We start from the raw sequence: 17,865 nt of genomic DNA, 5'->3' as shown, positions 1-17,865 counted from the left end.
CATCCTTAGCAAAGGGGCTTTGGAGGGTTTCACCTGCTCATCTCCCTGTGAGCATCCATTTCCTCACCATGAGAGGAGAACGGGGCCTTTCCAGCACAGTTTAAAGCAAAGGCCTGGATTCAGTCAACTGGCAGAGAAAATGCTTTCTCTGTGTGTGTGTCTCTCCTCCTTCCTTAAGAGCATGGCTGTCCTTACACATGAAGGTCACCCATGGAACGTGAGGGACAAAGCAGGGCAGCAGAACAGGCATCTGCCACCTCAGTAACCCCCGCAAAGGCAAACATCAATTGTGCAGAGCACTGTAACTGCTTTAAATAGGTTAAAAAATAAGGCCTGCTTATTTAATTTAGCGTACATGCTAGGTGGGTCAATATCTATCCTTCTCTCCCCATCCTTCTTCCCCACCCCGCAGGTCTCTAAGGGCAGAGGTTTAAGTCCCAGCTGAGGAAACAGGGCATGCTTCATTTAGTAGGGCTGCTGGGGATGTCATGCTCCTGATGAAACATTAAATCAAGGTAAACACTAATCTCATGGGCATCACCGCTTAAGAAGCACAGGAAGGAAAAATAACAAAGCCTTCATGGCTCCTGTGCTTTGACCTCCCACTACAGTGGGATTCCTCAAAGTGAGGAAGCCCAAATGTGTGTGGAAAAGGAGGTAGCAAGGCTTCTGCCTGCTTGTGCTTTCTTTCCTTTTGCTCAAGGGATATTTATTGCAAATACTTATATTCACAATATTTATTCTGTTAAACAAAACAGGGGTTCTGTTAAACAAAGTCTTCATCAACAAGAGCAAGCGGGTACCACCCCAAGACCCAAGTTAGCATCCAAGCCACAAGACCACCCTCTCTTCTTCTTTACACCCCTTGCTCCATTCCCTCTTGCCCTACAACCCCTCCTGCCTTCCACTTACCCAGCACACATATGCCTGCAATGCCCCAACCATCACAGGCCGTGTTTCCTAGCTGACAGTTTCAAACCCTGGTAGAAGGTGCGCAGCTCAGGTCAGGCTGAACCTGCACAGCCATACAACATCTTATCTAATAGGTAAGAAACAACAAGGAAGGCGGCTGCAGTATTTAAGCCTATTCTTCCCTCTTTCCCAGCCAGTCCCCAGACACCCTCCCTGCACAAGCATCATTTTCTCTTTGAAATAATCTTGCTGGAACTCCTCAGTGTAATGGTTCAACAATTATTATCTTGGGTTTTTCATGCTTTATACTGAATCTTCTTTAATAACATTGCTGCTCCGTGTGAGAGACTGAGCTGTCCCAAAGACAAACAAGGGAAGAAAGTACTTATTGCCACCAATGTTCTCGTAGAGGCTTCCTCACTTTGTTTAGGTATGAGCGAAGACAGCAGAGAGTAGCAGATCCTGCTGGATGAATAAACACTAAATAAATTGGGTTGCATTCCCTAGTTCCCCTCATTTTCTGTAAAAAAAAAAAACCACAATAATTCAGCCCTACTTTTATTACAGGTCTCAGGCAAGAAATCACATCCATCAAATTCTGCAACTGATCATGCCAAAATAGAGATTAAATGTTACAATATATAGTCCTAGGCTTCATTTAGTCTTAGATCCAAGGGACTCTTCCAATAGCCTTTGCTGCCACTGGTGTGGTCCTCCCCTCCCTTTGATGCCAGGAGGTGTCATAGTCAAAATACTCTACACAGAGCATGGTCATTTAAGAACCAGCACAGGAAGAACCAGGGAAGGAGGGACCTGTGATTTCACAGCAGGGTGAAGAACCCAAATCCAGATCCAGTTTGCGCCTTGGGGATGGTTGTGAGATGAAGGCAAGCTACCACCCAGGGGCCCATCTCTGTAGCAGGTACATGTGCAGTGATAGCACGCACAGGTACTGCTCTGCCCATTACATGTGACAAGGGCCCATATGTGACACCCCAATGATGGGCAGAGAGAGCTTTCTCCTAAGGGGGCAGGCAGAAGGGTGAGGGGAAGGAAGAGAAAAATAGACCATTTAGGTTATAATTTCTGATGGGTAAAAGAGAATTCAGAGACTTTTGATAGCATCGCTTTGTGCAAAACAAACAGCTCCCCTCATTCGGCCTCCGTCATGTGGAATTAACAGACAAAGCTAAAGCCAAAGCTACTGATTTCATTAAGCTTACACTAGGGATGAGTTTCTCTCTGCATACCAAGCAAGTCATTGTACATGTTTAAAAGTTTCCTTTGACTGAATCTCTTCAATTACGTTCCCACTCTCCTCACCTTCCTAAGCTCCTTGGACAGGCTGTATTAACTTCTGAACAGCCTTAGACTTGCTCCTGGAGACCCTCCATCTGGCTTTTATCACCTTCCAGCTTCATGAACTGCTCATCCAGAAACCCTGCACTGGCTATTTCCCAAGCTTCCTCTCCCTGAAACCTTGATGCTACCTCAGGTTCATTCAGGTCCTGAGAGCCTCTGTCTGCTGTAGCCCTCACAGCTCATGCCTTAATCCTGCCCTTGTCTTCCCTTTTAGCCTAATCTGCAGGGGATCTTCATGTGCACACATAGCCCCACTTCAGGGACTCTGAAATACTTTTCTCCATCCTGGACCTCTCCATGGTCTTCATTCTCATGTAAGCCCCCCCAACACCTCTCTACAGCTGTCTTCATCAGGCTCCATGCCAACATCTCCAGTACTTGCATTACTTACCCTTGCTAATAAGGCTTTTGTGCTCACATCATCTGAGCCAGACACACAGGAACCACCCTGGACCTTCTCCCTCCGTGGAATGTGGTTGATTTCTTCAGCACAATCCTTTATTCTTTGCATCTGCCACTTTCACATCTTTCCCAACCCCACCAAGATGTTATGAGCAGTGAAACTATCTTCCACCTGGTGACTTCCTCATTTTTCCCATCCTTCCAGTCATCCCAGTTTGTCTGCTCCAGAACGTCCCACCATGCCCTACCAGTGCTAGAAGAACCAGGATGTCAGGCAGGAAAGAGGCTGGTATGATTTCTCTGGCAAGCTGGAAATACCACAGGGAAAGTTGATGAAACTCCTGGGAAATCTGGGCAGCTTTAAGCATCTCTCCAATGATTCCTCCTGCCTGGATGAGCAGTCAGGCATTTGACTCCAGAAAAAGCACTGACCACTTCCCTTGGGAACCATGCTCTCAGGACAGCGGGTTTGGCTGGGATGTAGGTCCAGGGGTGCCCACATGGAGAATTTATATGCCCCTTCATTCCCACCTGCCTCTGCCTGAGAAGGATGAAATGGTTTTGGCTGGATGATTTAGTGCTGTGAAACTTTCCTGCTTGATTTAAAACAGCAAGCTTGAAATCCAACACCCCCCCCCCCCCATCCCTGAGCTTATCAGCTGCAGAGGGGCTCAAGTGCTTCCAAGCATTTCATGTATCGAGGGTTGTCTTTGCACCAGCCAAAGGTGAGAGAGTGGACTGAATGTGAGCATCTTCAGGAAGGTCCGCATGACGCGAGCCTGTTCTCCCCGTGCCTGTGCATCCGCCAGCAAGCGTGCCCCCTCTTCCTTCTGCAGCATCCCACACTCCGCTTGGCATCTCCTCTCCTGGCATTCCCTTTCCCATTCACAGCCGTGGCCGTGCCCACGGACACACTGTTCGCGCACAGATCCCTCTTTTTCTCACGGGCACACCCACTCCCTCACATGCGCTCTCCCTTTGTCTCTGCTTTCACAGGCACAGACACATCTTAAAACTATCCCACTCATACCCCACCCCAGCTGGATCCGGCCTTGAGCTCCCGAGGGGAAAGGAGCTTGCTCCTACTAGGGAGAAATAATACTGCTCCTTTTGAAAAACATACTTTATTGTCAATGCCACTGACAGGCGGATGCTGGGATCACCTGAGGATGCGGATGATGCGATGAGGTGGCCCAGAGCACTTGTACCCTGCAGAATAACAGATCCTTCGGTGAAGATGGGGACGTTAAGAGGGGGATAAAGCATCCCGGAAGCTTTCTGCGCTGCACTGCAGCAGGGAGCGAGCGGAGCTGGTGTTCGGAGCCCTTTCTCGGCTGCGGGGGGCGAGCCGCGCCGGCGCTGCCTCCCGAGGGCTGCGGGCAGGGTTGCCACAGCAACGCTGCCTCTGAGTCAGAACGATTAAGCATCACCATGGCAACAAGTGTCTCACTCGCCATTTCCAGAGAGCTTGACGGGGGTTCGGGCTGGAACCATCACACACCAAGGGAAAAGGGGCAGGGACACGGATGGGGGGCAATGCACCCACCTTCCAAGCGAGCCAAACTCACCTCGGGGTGCCTGCCGCAGACCCCGTGCTCCCTGCCCCATCACCACCTTCGATGGAGCCACAGCCCGAGTGTGGTACCCCACGCCAAGCTGAGGCGGAGGCAGGGGTCGGGGTGGCTGCGGTGAGCCCCTCGAATAAGGAGGTTTTTGTAACCTGTAAACTCCAGACAAAGGAGGCAAAGCTCCCCGCTGTCTGCAGGCTCTTACCCCCCTCTCCGCGCAGGAGCCTTCATGCTGCTGTGAATATTGAGCGGAGACAGAAGCCCGGGGGGATTTGCGTTTCACACTTGCCATCAAATGAGCAACAGGAAGATCACACCGAGACCCCTGCACGGTGCTATTACCAGTATGTGCGCTAGGCAGACACTGCAGAGCCTGCAACTGCTCCTTTCCCCGTGCAGAGGGACCGGGCGCTGTCTCCCCGGTCACGATGTCAGCGCCGTTTAAAGGCGGGTGCCCCGGGTCCTGCCCTCGGAAGGAGTGCCGAGACCGCAGCAGGCTGATGGTGTGGAGGACCAGACCTCGTCTGTGAGAGCTGTGCCATGAAGGCAGACACACGGGTACGTGCAGAGAATGGCTCTGCGTTTTGCACGGCGAGGTGGGTGTCACTGCTGCACTGGCTGGAGATTCAGGCTCATGCAGGCAACGCACGCAGAGCTTTTAGCACCATTGTGTTTCCCTGGGGGGAGTTAGGTGTGGGGAGCACAGGCTCTGGACTGCAGAGGAGGAAAGGAAGCATCCACGAGATGTCCATGTTGCAGTTCTCTTCCATACCACGTCCAAAGTGATTCTCACCCTGTCCTGCTGTAAGACCATCTGAGATGCTGGCAACACAGCTCCAACAGAAAACAAATGGGAATCTTAGGTTTCTTAGCCTGTGCAAGGTGTTAAGCACCTCTCGGTACTGTGTCTTCTCATCTGCCTTTCTTTCTCAGTGCTCAGTTTCTGCCCTACCCTCCACACAAACTACCCACATGACACCTTTATACCATTGGTATATGTTGGAAAATGTGCTTGCATCAGGATGGGTCACCTACAGGGCAGAGGAGGTGTTTTACTTGACAAGGGCTGTGCAGGTGTATGGGGTCTCCTACCAGGTCGTTAAGGCTGGTAGGAATGCCTGCATGTGCCCACATTCCTCTGACCTGTGTTCAGGACAGATATCTGTACACAAAGCCTGCTGAAGAGCAACCTGCATCCTTCAATCACTACCACCTCCTGGAAAGGAGAAACCATCCAATCCAGATGTGTCTAAGCCAGATGTGTTGGTGGGTCCTTGATGACTGGGACGTGCCAGGTCTCTCACTCTGTCCTGAGCCATGGGACAAGCATAGCCCAGGATGTGGCATGCTGCCTTCCACAGGACCAGGGGGTTTGATCCTGGCACCCCTGGTGTTACCATCCTACCTTCCTGAGTTTCAGTGTACCCTGTTGATGCTATAGCCATTGATCCCTTGACCACTGACCACCACCTAACAGGCCCAAACAAACCTGCTCCACTAAAAAGGCTCTTTTGTGTGTGTCTGTGCATGAAAACATTAGTTTTCAGGCAGTACAAGGCAGAGCGAGGTGCTTGTTGCTTCCTGTTTGTCGCTACTGAACCCACCTTTACCTTTGAGCTCTTTCAAGCCGAGTTGTAATGCGGCTCCCTGCTGGCATCTCTCTTGCCTGGAGCTATTGCAATTTGTGTGAGCTAGTCTTTTGAGGTATTTTTACACTGTAGTAACTATATTAACAGGGCAGTGACAAATCTATAGCCGTGGATCAGAGCACTGGTTGTAAAGACCAGTAGCAAACACTCACCTGCAAGCAGGAAGACTCCTTTTTCACTGGGCACTTTGAAAACGGATGAGCAGGGAGCAGTTGTGCTCACAGTTGGTACCTAAAGCAGATCAGAAGCAGATCTTTGAGGTCCTTGAAAGGCTGCAGCCTGCTTTCCCCAAAACAAGCTATAGGAAGAAGCAAGGTGGAGGTGGCCAGGGCTTCCCATCTTCCACACCATTTCTATGTGTGTTTCCTCAGTGCCAGCAGCCAAACCAAGCTGAGTGGAAAGTTGCCAACTGCTTTTGCCTGAAATAATGGGATATTTCTTCTGAACAAGAAATGCCATGGTGTTCCAACGTATTCCTGGCTCTCCTGTCTCCAGAAAGAGAAGGGCTCACTTCCAGCTTGGTATAGAGGTTTACAGTCCTTCCCCATCCAGCTTTTTTGCAGTGATTCATTCAGTTCTTCATTACTAGATGGTGTGCATGCCATTGGCAGCAGAGTTGGTGCTTTCCAGGTGAGTGCAGATACCTGGTTTCAGTTCTGATTTAAAATGGCCCACACCCAAATCTGTGCCTCAAAAAGACAAGAAAAAAGATCCTTATGATGAGACTTTTCTAAGTAAATGGTTAAGCAGATATTAAAAATGGATCTGAGGCTCCTAAGTCACTTAAGGAGATTGTATTTCTTCACAAACCACTTTTCCTTCAGCAGGGCAGAGGTAGGAGTTACTTTCTAGATAAGGAAGACTTCCTTTATTGAAGAGTATGGTGAGTGTACCCTGGCTGGGCAGGAAGAGCCCACTAAAGCCACACTGTCACTCCTCCTCCTCAGTGCGACAAAAGGCTCATGGGTTGCAATAAGGGCAGGGAGAGCTCATTCACCAGTTACCATCATGGGCAAAACAGACTGGACTTGGGGAATTGGTTTCATTTCTTACCAATCAAATCAGAGTAGGATAATGAGAAATAAAACTTACTCTTAAAACACCTTCTGCCCACCCCTCCCTCCTTCCCAGGCTCATCTTCACTTGCAATTCCGCTTTCTCCTCACCCTTCCGAGCAACACAGGGAATTGGAGAATGAAGGTTGTGGCTGGTCCATCACACTTTGACTTGCAGGGGCACAGCCTGCCTCACCATGTGCTGCAAAGGAATCTCTGCTTCAGTGCCTGGAGCACCTCCTGCCCTCCTTCTGCACTGACCTGGCTGTCTGCAGAGCTGCTCCACTCACATATTCTCACTCCTCTCTCCTGACAGTTTTTTCCCCCTTCCTAAATGTTATCTCTGAGGCACTGCCACCATTGCTGATGGGTTGGGCCCTGACCAGCAACAGGTCCATCTTGGAGACGTCTGGCATTGGGTCTTCTTCCCCAGTAGCACCCCTCGCTATTGAAACCTTGCCACACAAACCCAATAGAAACAATTACTTGTGTTATCATTAGTCCTCAGAGTGAACACACCTATTAAGTTGATCCAAAGCTGTTCACAATTCACTCTTTTGCTGAGATTTCATTTTGGGTGATATTTCTGCTGTCAGATGATATTTCTGTGTCTAACAGGAGCCCAAAAGGCTACTCACATCATTCCTTAAAGATCAGTGCATACATGCTTCCGTAACAGACCTATAAAACACCGCCTTCTTCCTTTTTAATAAGGGGAAGAAAAGGCCAAGCTCTACTCAAAGTCTCAAATCACTTCCTGACAGATTGAGGGCCAAGCAGCAGGATTCACCCTCCTCCATTCTTCAGACAAAAAGGAGAAATCATGGCTAAGCACTGACCGGCTGCAAACCCTCTCCTGCTCCCCTGCTGCAGGCTGCTGTGGCCACACACCCAGCCCAAAGGGCAGTGAAGCTTTGCAGGGACATGTGTAACTGATAGAAATAGGTAGCAAATTACCCCCCACTAATGACAGAATGAGGCTCTTCGCACTTATGAGTCACCTGTTTTTTTTCATAGCTATTCCTCATGTGTTTATTTCCTTGTATTAGAGGAATAACAGCATACCGGCTGGCTGGAAAGCTGAGTGCCTCAAAATAGCACTGAGATGGACCTGGCTTGCACAGAGCCTGCTGCTCCTTCAGTTGATCCCCACATCCTTTTCACTTGGTTGCATCTAGGAGCAGAAAAAGCAGTTGCTCCGCATCAAGTTCAATACCTGTGAGGGCACAGCAGGCTGGGGGACAGCAGGAACAGCGCTGCATCTTTCCTGCTTTCAGCTGCTGCTTCCCATAAATGTTTGCCTGAGGAGAAATGAAATACTGCAGCGACCAGCTGGATTTCTCCCACTCCTCCATGGACACAGCCACTAGACAAGCAATTCCATGTGCCCACACAGGGACTGAGGGAGACTTTATGGAGCCTCTGTGCCACAACTTGGCCCTCTCTGCATCTCTGAAACTCATCTTACCTTGTGCTCAGTCCCAGGACAGCTTTACAGGGATGCAGGATACCTGTAGCACAAGCCCAAGCTGCCTGTGTTGACCTGACCTGAGTCTGTCCTCTCAGCCCCACGGAAAACTCCTTTGACACAGGGATGCTCCTGTGTTAGGACTCCTGGGAGGCTGTCGGCAGCTCCAAGATTTCCATGCACAGGAATTCCTGTGTGCCAGTTTCACTAACTGGGCCCTGGGACAGCAATGGATCATTGTCCTTGTGTGTCAGGGTTTTTTCTATGCAGGAAGGGAAAGACAGGGGCAAGGAAAATGTCCTGACTGGTGGATAATTCCTGCTGCTGTGGCTGAGTCCTTGTTAAGTATTGACTAAGGCAAGCGAGCTGGAGGATTCTAAAAGGATTTTCCATTCAAATCAGAACACAAAAGCCTTATTACCAGTCCCAATGCTGGAAAATCACATCAGGCCCCATCAAAATCATGACAGTGGCTTAAATCATGAGTTTAAAAATAGATGTGTTAGCTTATTATTATCTGCTTTATGGTTTCTGAATCATTAGGTTAAACTGGCATCAAATTCTTAGTGTGCCTCCAAAGCCAAGAGCTCTGAAACCTCACTCTAAAGCTATTAATAAAACCTTGACTAGTCACATTCCTGTCAAATAGGAACCTTCATTAAATAAACACAACATAAGATCCTTGCTACAACGAGAGCTGCCAACTTCGTCTCCTCAAGGGTCTCAAATCCGTGTTTTATCTGCTCCTTTCTGCAGCAACAAATACAAACGGTGACTAAGCAGCACAAAGGCCAGGCTAACTTTTAGGAGAAAGTAACACTTCCAATTATTTAGTTGCTAGCTGAGAGCCCAAAGATACGGTGATAACTCTGCTATCAACAAACTTCCAAGCTACCATACTGCCTGCATGCTCCTTAGGATCTCTCTTTTTAATGGACCCAATGGTTTGTGACCCAGAGATCCATATACTGAGACTGGATGAGCTGTCTGCAGACCCCAAAGCAGCACAAAGCAATGCCCTGGGTGCTGCCTGGCCACCAGTGGCCAAGCACCCTCCTTTACAGCACTGCTAGCCAGGGCTGGTACAGCAGCACAGCACTCTCTAGCACTGTGTTAAAGCATCAGGTCAGTATTTAATCAGACCAAGGGGCACTTGATTCTGCTCTCCATCACTCGTTATGCTCTTGAGCGACTCTTACATGATTTTCTAACTCACAGTCAGCCCTGCAAACCATTCTTTGCTGCAAGACTCAACAAAAGTCTCAGAGATGCAGCACAACAGCAGGGAGAAGAGGGGGAAGGAGGACAGAAAGGAGGCAAAGGGACACACTGTGGTGGACATCAAGCTGTGACTCTGTTTCCTGCTTGCACAGGTGAGTCTACCTGCAGCATTTCTGGCTGTAAAGCCCATAGGGCTGAATTAGACTCAGCAAGCCTAAGGCTACCCCACAAAGCAAAACCATGGTGGTGGCAGTGGCAGACACCCCAAAAGGAATGAGGGAAAGCAGATTTCAGCTTGCTGTCAAACATGCTTCAGTGCAGATAATGCAGTTTTGTCTCTTACAAAGAGAGACAAAACGGTCTGTGTAGCCATGGACATTGCCATCCCTAGACCCACATGCTGCTGTCTTGTATCTGGCCCACTCCTGAAGGACTGGAGACTTCCAGAGTGAATTGGGATATCAGCCCTTACCTCTTACCAGGCTGTAGTTGGACCACCCTGCCCTTTGGCCACGTTGCCTCCTCACAAGCTGCTTGCATTCCATGCAGTGTCCCTCAGGCAGCAGCCTCCTTGCTCCTGGCAGAACAGCAGTGAGGAAAGATGGATGGGTGGATGCTGGCCTGGTGCTCTCTGCAGCAGTGGTGCAGTCCCCAGCAGATGTCAGGCTCCCACCTTGGTTTTGAGGGGAAATCTCAGGGCTCAGAATGAAGAACCAGGCTCATGGTTAACTCACGCTCACCCAACCCAAGCTGTGGCAATATTAGTGCATCCAGATGCGCGAGGCACTTGATGCTCTTCATACCACCCAACGCTGGTGCTCAGCTGCCCATCTGTTTCTAAACTAGCCCTCTTCGCTATTGAAAATAGAGTCAGAGATGAGGTTAACTTTCATACATAAGTCCCCTGATCTAAGCTAAACCATGAGCCCTTTCCTGGCTACCTGGGGCTCGCACTGGCTGAGATCAAAGATCTGCTACCATGCTTGGTAAATGCTGGTGGTGCAGAGACTTCAACCAGTGCAGACAGCTGGTGCAGCTAAAGGAAGGTCCTGGGGGAGCTTAGGGATACAAGAAGGGCTGAGATGAGCTGCTCGGGGATGCGAGCACTGGAAAATCAGGAATGCTGAGAGCCAGATGGGGGAGGCTAATAAAGGGGATCTATCTGACAGGCAGACAGCCAGAGGAGGGGAAGAAACAGCTCACTCGAGTCCACGGACCCATATAACTGGGTTATGGAGCTATGTAATCCACTTAAGCTCCCAAACTGTCCTGCCTCCCTTCCTCCCCCAACCTTTACTCTCCTCTCCTGTACCTCTAATATTCCAAAAGGTTTCCTCGAAGCTCGCAGGAAGTCTTGACAGCAGTTCAATTTGATTAGCGCTGGCTGCAGACTTTTCCCAGAGGATCTCGGGAAGCACAGAGACACATACCCCCCAGAAACCTGCAGAGTATTGACAGGTTCATGCAGCGTCTGCAGCACGGGAGGGACCTGCTCTGCAAGAGGGGCACGCACGACAGCAGAGACACAGGGATGGGGTTTTTTTAACCTGCATTAGGAATTGTATGTGGACACTTAATGCAGTTTATTCAAAACCAGCTGTCTTTTCCATTATGTGTCATTTACCCAGAGAGAGATTGGAAAAGCGCAAGATGCAAAAGGCCTCTTAGATCACCCAAACCATCACCCCACAAATGAAGAATTAATCCCATTAAGGACCACCGTTGGCTTCGGTGGCTTCAAGATTTGGTCCTAATTGCACAAACACAAAGCCATTACAAGGCTGCAGTCTGACAGAGGAGCTTTCTTTTTTACAGGGTATATGATGTCTTTAATTAAAGGGGCTTATCTGCATGCTAGTAATTGGAAAAGAGTCCACCTCTGTTCTCATTTTCATTCTTATATCCTGATGCAGTGAATATAAGCAGGAGGTGAGAATGTGCAAACACGCTCATGTACTATGAGATCAACAATGCACAGGCATATCAAAAAGACAGGTCCTTACCCATGAGGGGATTATAATCTAATTTATTATATGAATTGCAGCAGCGCATTACAAGCAAAAAACCCCAAAGGTTTATTTCATAGGAAGGATCAGGAATGTAGCACCAAACGCTGCTCACAAAAGGAGGGGTCCACACTGATTTTCACATGCTTTGGATCAGCAAGCCGTAACAGCTGAACGTGTTGTTGGCTATGTACACGTGTTGTTTGCTCTCTAATTATTAATTTAGAGAGGACATTCAGCCAGGGAGGGGACTGGATGATAAATGTCCCTGAGAGCTGCCTGGGAAAGAATGAACAAGAAGGGATTTATGGAATGGGAGGGACAGGTTCCTGAAGGCTGCCTCCTGCAGATAGGGTACAATGGAAGAAGGTAAGAGGACAAGGCTGAATGCATTGACAGTGTCGAGAACACAACTGGTGTTGGACCAAAGGGTGGGAAAATGTGCAAAGAAGCTTTATAAAAGGAAGGAAGAAGATCAATATGGAAGCAAAACGTAAAAGTCAAAGGAGGAATGTACAACTGGTGAATCAAGCTGGCACTGCTGCCTCTTCCATCTCCTGCATGTTGCAGGTGACAACTAAGGGCTCAAAATCCTTGTGTATCAATTAAACCTGTTATAAATAATAAGAGAGAGAGCAAGATTAGCCACAGATCACCAAAATCAAGTTACATTTGCAAATTTTTGGTGGATAAACACTTTGGTTACCTTCCCCAATGAAAAAGTGTGTCCCGCCATTGATCAACGCTAATGGCTTTCAATAAAGGCTAATTCAGTAATGCTATAAGATTGAACAGAGCATAAGCCAAGTTCCAAGCATGCCCTAAAGCCAGTCTGAGGGGAAAAGAGGAAGGGATTTTACCCTTATGAAGCTATGGGGGATTATTTCCTACTGCAATCTACTACTGCAATCTTTAATAAGACGATCAATCAGCCAGGAGGGATGTTTATCTCTGTCTCCCAACATATCATAGAGAGGCATTCATTCCCCAGACACGAGCAAATAATGAATTGTTCTTTGAACCAAGAGAAGATGAGGCCCATCCAGTCACCACCTCAATCAAAATGGAAAGCACCAAGTCAGAAATACAACCCAAGGCAAGACAGGAAAGCAAAACAGATTAAACATATATATATATATATAAACGTTTGCACATAATAAAAGGTGGGATTGAAACAAAAGAAGCCACTACAAACTTAAAGGATAATCCAAGAGATTTCTCAGTTCCTAATGGGACAGACACATAAATTGTTATTGGCAGCTTAACTTCTGCTGAACATCATCATGGTGATTAAAGCAAAGAGTGGGAACCAAGACCCCGGAAATCAGAGTTGTCTCTGCTGCCTCACATTACTTAAACTGCTGAGATACTAAAGGAGACCCTCAGCTTTCCTTTAGAAAAAAGCATCTGTTCTCCATGGTTGCAGATAAAAGCTTGGAAACGCAAAGCAATTGTACCCTAAAGGCAAGTGAAATGAACTCAAACCTTGTTATTTTAAAATACATTATTAGCTTAAACTCTTAGGACTGATCTCTGTGGGGACAGTCTCCTGTTTTGTGAATGCTTAGGGCTGAGAAAGAGGTGCTCTCAGGAGAGGAAAGGAAGGCTTCTTTCTGCACATCACTTAGATCAGGTGAGAAGGAGAAAAGCAGTAGAAAGGATGGAGGTGACAGACATAAGAAAGAGACATTTGTCTTGTTAAACATGGGTGACTGTGATGTTTACATCCTTAATACTTTTTCTGGCTCTTTTCTGCCCTTCTACAACCCCAGAAAGGGGGAATCATACACCCAAAAAGATCACTAACAGCTTATGCCTGTATGTGTGTGTGACATTCCACTTTCTATCACTCTTCAGAGGCTTCTATATGCATTATATTCAATACTATACTAATTCTACAGAAACAATTGCAAAGATACTGCCTTGACTTTGCTGATGGTGAACTCTTTGAAACTTTCATTTGCAGAGCACCATATGAAGAAGCAAAGGATGATATTGTTAGAGCAAAAATCCCTTGGAATGCCTTGCTGAAGCAAAAATGCCTTTGTGATGCAGTTATTGAGTTTTGTAATGCAATCTCTCCTACTTCAGACTGCAAAGAATATTGTCCATTAGTGATGTATTCCAAATTACACCAGGAAAAAACATGCTTGAGACTCAGACTGAGTTATTTTACTGTCGAGTTCATTTTTGTTACTGATGTCTACTTCTTAACAGTTCAAGTGCTAACATCTTCATGTCTAAATGGTCAGATCAGTGGTTCTAATCCTTAAGTGACAAGCCATCATTTAAATCATCTTTACTCAAACAAATCTTGTTTATTCACATATCTTATGGACTGTGGTAGAACATGGGAGGTACATAAAGTGGCATGCAGGTGTCAGTGGAGGTGTGTTCTTAATAGGAATGCAGCTCGTGGTCCACACAAGCTTAACAGAGGGTCATTGAAATAGCAGAAAAGATAGTCATAACAGTCTAAGGAAACCAGGAAGACAAGCTGTTGGGGAAGCAAATTCTTTTATTAGAGCAGTTGATTCAGTTAGAAAAATGATAAAGCTTTCAGGCACACAAGCTCTTCTCCTCTTCCCCCATGTATCAGCCAGTCTAATAGAAGATACTGCAGGTCCTTGCAAACCTTGCTTCATTTACAGAGATAAACTTGCAATCAGGTGAGAAAACGCGACATGCAGGACTGGCCATGCATGCAAACTGGATCTTGAATTATTGAAAGGCAACCATGTGGCTGCCACCCGAGCAAACAGAGACAAACAATAGGAGAGGAAGTCAGAGGAGTGGCGCGTATGGCCACACATCTTGCAATCCAAGTGCCTATCTTTCATTTGTGCCCATGTTTATTAATCCTTAATGATGAGGACTGTCTGTGTGCATAGTCTCACATGCGCTGCCTCTATGCATGGGCTCACTCCACATTACTTTCTGCTGTCTGTCATTCAGCAGCTGAGGAAAACACAATGGAAAATCAGGCAGGATTTGGCCTGTGTTCCTACTCATGTTACTGGGTTGGACCTCAAGATGACGTAAACTGATGGAGACCCACTGAACTCACAAGGGTCTGCTGGCTTGTGCTAGTAAAGGATCCAACTTGTTTACTTATCAGCTGTTTATGTCTTACATGATGAATTGTTCCTGTACTGACAGCTAATAAAAGATGTATTTATGTAAATGAGAGAGAGAGCATGTTCTCCAATGTTACACCAGACTGGAGTTCATTTAGAAAGGATTGCTTTCTCCACAAAAAAATACCATTCAAAAGACAGACAGACAGATGTCGTGTGTGTTTTGAAACCTTGGAGCTTCCCTTCAATGAAAAACCACAAAAGCTTTATTTCTTTTCCTTTTTTCTAACAACAAATGCAAAGCTGTTACAAAAACAGAAATTCCATTTGGCGACAAAGTTGTTTTTCCAGGTTCTGCTGGAAAGCATTCAGCCTGGAGAAGGTCTTGGATTCCCAAAGGCTTTGCTGTTGCTTTTTTATTTTTTTCCACTTCCAAATATGTCAGTTCATCTAATAAAAGAGATTTTCCAGCTTAAAAACCTTGCCTCGCTTACACCTTGAAACCCCTTCTTCAACAGCTTACATCAGCTATTCACTAATGATGGTTTATTAGCAGCAAATGGGGTCCAATATTTACTGTCTTCAGATACGTGAGAATTACACACGTGTGTTGCAAATGCCTGAGAACATGCAAGACCAGCTTGTGCTCCTCCCCAAAAGGGAAACCATGAATCAGTCACAATATACAGCTGCAACACAACAATAGCTATTGTCCTTTCATTTTCTGTGACAACTGGAACACAGGCACTGAACAGCAGGACAGTGGGGTTGTGTCAACACGCAGGAGGGTTTCGGAGTGCTTACAGATATGAGTCATTCTGGCCTGTTACTGAGCACTAAACCTTTGGCATTACGAGACTTTCTTGGTGGTTTGATTCTCTTTATTTCTGTCACCATTACTTCACCCCATCATTTCGGATGGTGTGAAAGGAATGCGTTCAATGCTTGCAGAAAGAAAGGGGCTCTCTCAGGACCCTGGAGAATGGTCAGATTTCCCCCAGGCATTCTCATTTAACTTCATAATTCTTACTCCCTGCCATAGATACACCCAAACCTAAACTGAAATATAAGACCTCTTACTGGCATTACAGCTGGGAAAAATGTTGTCAAGATACAGCAGCAGAAAACCCTTTGGGCTTTGTTACAGGTATATCCATTAGCACAAGCATTTGCCCTGTCTAATGCTTTCCAACATGTTTAGTTTGACCTCTTCTATAATACTATACCTCATTAGTACTCTGTACTACTAGTTACTCTTCAGTGCCGCTTTCTTTCCTGTTAGGCACTTTTCCAGTATTGTCTTTAACAGAACATCTTGTGTCTCTTTCCATCATTAAAAGCAATATTCATCTCTCTTCCATGGCCTTTTGGGGCTGGAATGAGAAAGTGTCACTCTACTTCTATTCCCCATTGTTACTCTAGGTGCACAGTCATCATCTCTAAACGCAGTTTAAGATGACTGATTCTGTATTTGGTAACAGTCTGGCAGAATTTGGCACAGTACACAGGGGTGAGGTCATTTGGTAGAGCAGGGACTCTGTGGGGATCTGTGGCTGTCTTGTTTGTTATTAATCTGTTCCTCCCAGGAACTCTTCTGCTGTTTTAGTTTGTATTCTAACAAATATTTTGAGTACCATTCCTTTTCTGGGGAGATGATTTGCTCTGTTGTCTTCAATACTGGTGCTACAGCCTCAGAATGATTTGTAGGGCTGGCCAAGTGGGACTGTGCTTTCATTTGGAAGCTGTGGTTCAATTGCCTGTTAGAGAGCATCTAACTCTTTGTGGGCTTAATGGTGGAGAGGAGCATTTGCAACACGAGTCATTTTGCACTGGCATGTCCTTTCCTCTGTGTTGATAACACATAGATCCTCCCTCCCAGCCATTCACCTTGTACACTGCTCATCTGTCTTACCCTGCTAACAAACTCAAAGCATCTCCTGCCCTGATCATGACCTTTTATATTTAAGTCATTACAGAGAGGCACTTGGAACACACTGGGGATACGGTGAAAGCTGATCATACAAGACATACAGCAGTTGTTCCGCAGCCAGTGCTGTCTAGATCCCCATCCTGCTTTTATTTGAGCCCCTGCCATGGGAAGTATTGAACCAGACTAATGCACAGCAGAAAGTAAATGCGTATTGAAGAACTGCTCAAGTTTTATCTAGCCACATATTAAATGATCTTGAATTTGGGGCAAAGATGGGCAAGGGAAGAAAACAAAGCAGCAAATGAGCTGTCTGACAGGGCTTTGGAATCGAGCCCTAACAGTCAAATCTCCGTGCTTATGTATGCGTGTTGTGGAGCGAGAGGGTGATGCACAAAGGGAGGGGAAGCCAGGCAAGGGGAATTTATCTGTATGAGCTAATCTATTTCTTGCTTTCCTCCTCCCCTCCCCATCTCCCTTTTTCTGCCTATCTCTCCTGGGAGATGACTCACACCTGCTCTGCCCTGATACTACCAATTCCTATCAGAAGCACACAGTCACTCTGATGTCACCCAAGCTGTTCTGTGTTAGATCCCTGCATTGCTTACATCTGCTCTTTGCTGTGCAGGATTCAAATGCTGTGGTGGAGAGCACGCCTGTAACTCAGCATAGATCCAGTCAGCAGCCCATGACACGCTGATGGCTTGATGGCATCATGGGCTTCTGAGTGCTTCAGCAGATTGGGAACACCATTTTGGAATGGGTCATTGAATCTTTCCTTTGTCAGAGAGATGGTCTTTATGAGAACCTAGGCAAAACATCTGCCAGTTGCCATTAGGTCCTCAGATAGATGACTCCTCAGTTCTAAAGGTCTGAGTCATTTCATCTGCATCTGACCTTATTCCACCTACACCTCCCACCTTAGATAAAACAGACACTCTCACCTGCGTAAAAGCAACCACAGTGGCATTCTCTAATGCTTTCCACACAGGATTCCCAAAGTACTGTAAAAACATTAAAGGACAAAGAGTCAGGACCCCATCACAATGTGGGTAACCAGTATTTTAATTTACATTTTAGGAAACTAAAGGCATAGAGATATTTGGCATCTTCCCCAAGGCTATATAAGAAGTAGAGGCAGAAAATCAGAAAAGAAAGGGGCTACATGATTTCCAGCACTGTATTTGAGAGCCAGAACTATTCTTCAATGCAGCCAAA

At 46.7% G+C, this 17,865-nt stretch overlaps 1 long non-coding RNA gene across 1 annotated transcript in view; it reads right to left on the bottom strand.

The window, feature by feature from the left end:
• Positions 1-519: 519 nt before the first annotated feature.
• Positions 520-17,865, bottom strand: part of LOC134170864 (uncharacterized) — a 38,355-nt gene continuing 21,009 nt past the window's right edge. The window contains exons 2-3 of the long non-coding RNA XR_009967398.1: positions 6,046-6,124; positions 520-2,984 (exon numbers count right to left, since the gene is read on the bottom strand). This is a non-coding gene — a long non-coding RNA (uncharacterized LOC134170864). The remainder of the gene's footprint in view (positions 2,985-6,045; positions 6,125-17,865) is intronic.

Source organism: Pezoporus occidentalis, unplaced genomic scaffold, assembly GCF_034315485.1.
Source record: "Pezoporus occidentalis ecotype Australia unplaced genomic scaffold, CSIRO_AGI_Poc_V1 ctg111, whole genome shotgun sequence".
Lineage (NCBI taxonomy): Eukaryota > Metazoa > Chordata > Aves > Psittaciformes > Psittacidae > Pezoporus > Pezoporus occidentalis.
Note: the sequence above shows the minus strand (reverse complement) of the source record. Positions and strands in the feature narration are given on the sequence as shown.